This window comes from Solanum dulcamara, chromosome 7 (assembly GCF_947179165.1).
Source record: "Solanum dulcamara chromosome 7, daSolDulc1.2, whole genome shotgun sequence".
In the NCBI taxonomy this organism is placed as follows: domain Eukaryota; kingdom Viridiplantae; phylum Streptophyta; class Magnoliopsida; order Solanales; family Solanaceae; genus Solanum; species Solanum dulcamara.
The window spans coordinates 11,934,514-11,939,009 of NC_077243.1; the positions used below are offsets into that span (position 1 = coordinate 11,934,514).

A 4,496-nucleotide genomic window follows, 5' to 3' on the forward strand; every position below is an offset into this window, starting at 1 on the left:
AAAATTCGATAACAAGCCTAAAACATGATTTCTAACACCTAAAATATACAATCAAACTACCCAACCCAAATTCCAACTATTTCAACATGCTTTCACACATTCCATCTCAATCTAAAGAAAGGTAAAACCGTAGCCTACCTGTAGGTTAAACACGCGTGTTCCAAATTACTGTCCCAGAGTTTTTCCCTTCCAAACTACCTCGGAATGCTTCTACGCTATCAAAAAGAGAACCACGACGTCAATACGGTCGTTTAGATACTAATTTCATAATTTTTGGAGATGGACCAATTTTGGGGTCTAAAACGGGAATTATGGGACCCGCATACGTAATTCCGGATTTGACCACCCAAAATAGGTTCCAAACGGTACCCCGAGATTACAAATCAAATTTATAACATAATTCGGGGAGGGAAACTACGCGGGACGAGCATGCAATCAAAAGTCATAAATTTCGACTAAAGGACCAAATATGGCAGCATTAAAATTAGCAAATTCTGAACAAACAAGACTCTTTCAACCCAAAAAAATTATACTATGAATATCCTTACGAAACCCCCCCCCCCCACAATCTAGCCTCAAGAATCACTCGAAACGAAGTTATATTGACCAAGATACACTCTTCCAAAATTCAACAAATTTCATTTCAAAAAAGACTAAATGAGTAACTAAAAATGCATTTTTACCTCAAACGAAGCTTCCCCTCGCGTTTCTGAGATCACCACAAGATTTCTCACAAATTTCTCTTGAATTTAGACCCTTGAATCACCAAAATCGGATTTATATAGGTCAAGAAATAATTTCTCAAAGTTCTTCAAAAAAACCCAATCCAAAAAAGAACACTGCTGCAAATTAAATCACAATTTTTACCTGAATCGAATGCTTTAAATCAATTTTCAACCTCTCCAATGCGTTCTCCACAAAAATCTCACAAGTTTGCCTTTTGAATCACCTAATTTGGAGCTATAATGCTCAAGTTATGGAATTTTAAAGTTGGAGAAAAATCCAAAAAAAATAAAAAGGGCTGCTGCTGCTGCATTTTTTTTCTTCAGATTTTGGATTTTCCAAACTCTCCGATGGGGTGCTTGGAATTCGTTCGGAATCCGATAAAAATAAACCAGATATGTTACCCCACTAAATTCGATGTTCCGGACTCAATGACACATTCAAAATTCTCATACGGGCTATTATAATAAAAAGTGGGTCCCACATCCAAGAGTCACTTTAAGCCACATTCCACAACGGGCCTCGATATTAATTCGGAAGCCTCGGAAAGCGAACGAAGGGTCGTTCTAGACCAAAATCGACATTCCAGAACTAATCGCGCTGTCAGAATTTCCATTTGAACGCGTTTTCTAAGAATGTTGACCAAAGTCAACCATAGGCTAACTTTCAACGTCAAAAGCGTCAAATGGCCCCCAAACTCGTATCGATTGGCTACCACTACAACGAAAAAAGACACTTAGTACAATAACTTCTTCTTTTACTGCCATAAAAATATTTAGCGATAAATATTGATGTCATTGTATCCAGAATCACTAAAACCGTTTTAATTATAAATATCATATTTATTATTATTACTTATTTCTTAAAAAATATGTGCGGAATCAAATTTGAATAAGTAAAAATGGGAGTACTCTTCATGTTTGATATGTGGCAAGGAATATGATGAATATCACTTCAATCTATAAATAAAATAGAAGGTATATATATATAGAAGTCACAGGTTATAAGCATTAATAGACAATTCAAACATGACCAACAAGTGTTTATTCCTCTTATGTCTTTGTTTTCTCCCTTTTGTTGCCTTTTCATCAACTTCCACTTGCCAAAATGGTCGTAACTCTAATAGGCAAGTAGTAGCTCGACACAATGGGTAGAGGAATTAATCCTCGTTCAAATTATTGAATCGCTTCCTCTCTTGGGGGTGCCTTAAGTGGTCATGTGTACCTAGGGTCCAGACGGCGTGTTCAAGTACAACTCCGATGGACGAAGAGCTACACCAGTAAGATTCATTGAGTACGCTCTAGATAGTGAAGGGGAATTTATTAATTAAGAAGCCATGCTAAATATATACACATACTTAGCAGGGGTTTTATTTTAAAACATATAGAGAGAGATGTAGGAGTTTATTTTAAAACATATAGTCTAGCAGGCATTGATATATTACTCCCTCCTAGATTCGCTGGAAGTAGACAACAAGAGAGTGGTCGTTCACAAGAGCCAAACGCCTCTTTCCTTCTTGGGAAATCACACCCACTAATGAACACTGATCAGCAGGGTAGAATTGACCTGGGCAATACAATAAGTTGTAACCTAATATTGGTGATTTCACAATCTTGAACCAGCTGCTATCTTGTTGGTTTATGCTTCCTCCCGTCTCCAACAATCGCTCCCCTAGAGATAAATCGTAATCTCCGACTTTCCAAATTGTATAGTCAACACATAATTTCACTGTTGGAATGTTGAATTGGATATTGATGTCTTGCTCTTCATAGATATATGGTCCGAAAGGAATCTGACGGGTGTACCCTTAGGTCCTCCATCGGAGTTGTAACGGAACACGCCGTCTGGACAAGGGGCAGTTGAATTCGGTGACTTACCTAGGTACACATCACCACCCCAAAATACGGAAACAAGACGATAACTCAAACGAGGATCAACTTCTTACCACTGGGTAGGTCAATGGGATTTTGGCTAGTGAAAGTTGATGAAAACACTACAATGGGAAGCAAACAGAAACATAAGAAAAATAAACACTTCATCTTCTTTGATTTCTGTATGAGTTGTCTGACTCTCTCTATACTAATCAAGCCTTTAATTTATAGAGTGACATCACTCTCCTATTCCTTGCCATGTTTTAAACATGAATATTCTTCTCTACCGTCCTCCTCGTTTTCTCTATGTTAAAAATGCTCATTCTATTATAATAAATTATTTATTGTTTCCCTCTCCATTATTTATAACAAGTATTTCTTTGATAGTAATTTTTTTCATATATCTTTTAAATATCTTGAATTATCAATTATTGATTTTTTACATAGTGTTGAAATATATATATATATATTATTATTATTATTTTTATTTTTAAGAACTTAAGAATTTCATGTCCAAATTTATAAGTAAAATTAAACTCTTTAACTCTCAAAATTTAAATTGTGTCATATCAATTGAAATAGAGGAAATGTATTACTATATTGTATCATTAAAACCTTCAAATCATAGTAGTTTAAGAGCCATTATAGATTTTAAAAAAAAACAGGAGGGTGGGGGCGGGAATTAAAGCAATAATTACATAAATCTCCCTTCAAGCTTGATTTCTTTTAACTTGCCTATGATTATGGTTAATTACCTCCTTTATTTTAATTTTTTAAAAACTATTTATTATTTATAGAAAATATGATTAATTTAACTTATAATTTGTCCTTTATGATATATTTTATTATTTAATTAAGTTTATAATTAGTTTTTTTCAAAACGTACTTTTAATTTTTTAATTTTTTTAATTTCTTTTAGTTTTAAAAATAATTTCTATTACTCTCTAAAAGCATTTAATCCAAAAATTTATTTAAATACCTTATTTTAAAAAAATAAATTTAGAAGTACAGTAAAACCTCTATAAATGCATATGCTTGAGACTGAAAAAAATATTCATTTATCGAGATTATTAGTTTATCGATAAATGCATAAAATATTTATTTATCGATAAATAAATATTTATTATTTTAGAGAGTATTTTATCGTATGTGCCATAAGAAAGGAAAAAAAATTGAATTAAGAATTTCAAAACTTTAAATCTAGGAAACTAAAAAGTCTAGTCTTTGCATATTTATTATTTAAATCTAGGAAAGCTAAAGGAATATAGTGAAGTTTAATGTTTCTAATTGTATTCATGTATATAGAATATGAAGAGATTTTATATTAACTATAAACGAAAAAAGCTAGATATTTAAAAATCGTAATCCAAGTATAATGTCTTCTCATCATTTGAAAAACGTACAAAAATCACCTTTAACCAATAAAATAAGAAACGCAATATGCGAGCATAATAAAGAGAATCCAACTATTAGCCAAAAAGATTTGCAAGCATGAGTGAAACAAAAAATTAATTTGACTATTAGTCAATTAACAATATCCCACACTCTCGAAAGATCGGCAGAGTATTTGTCAAATGAGATGAAAAATAGTTAAGGATGAGATTAATTTTTGTTTTGGTGGGAAGAAAAAACAATCAACTATAGAATCATATTTTAAAAAAAAAATAGTTATTGATCTAGTATTATTGACTGATTAAATATATATAAATTTTTAATGTATTCTAGTAATTATTACTTTATATTTTTGTTGGGCCTTTAATACTTTATTTTTAATTATCATCTAATGCATTTAGCGAAAATATTACTTTAATATACATGGCCGAAGTCGGGACCGGAGAAAAATATTCATTTAGCAAGATTATTACTTTATCGAACAAATATATATAGTTATCCTGAATACAA

General features: G+C 31.9%; 1 pseudogene; it reads right to left on the bottom strand.

Moving 5' to 3' along the window:
* Positions 1–2,134: 2,134 nt before the first annotated feature.
* Positions 2,135–2,847, bottom strand: LOC129896356 (serine protease inhibitor 5-like; annotated as a pseudogene).
* Positions 2,848–4,496: the final 1,649 nt, after the last annotated feature.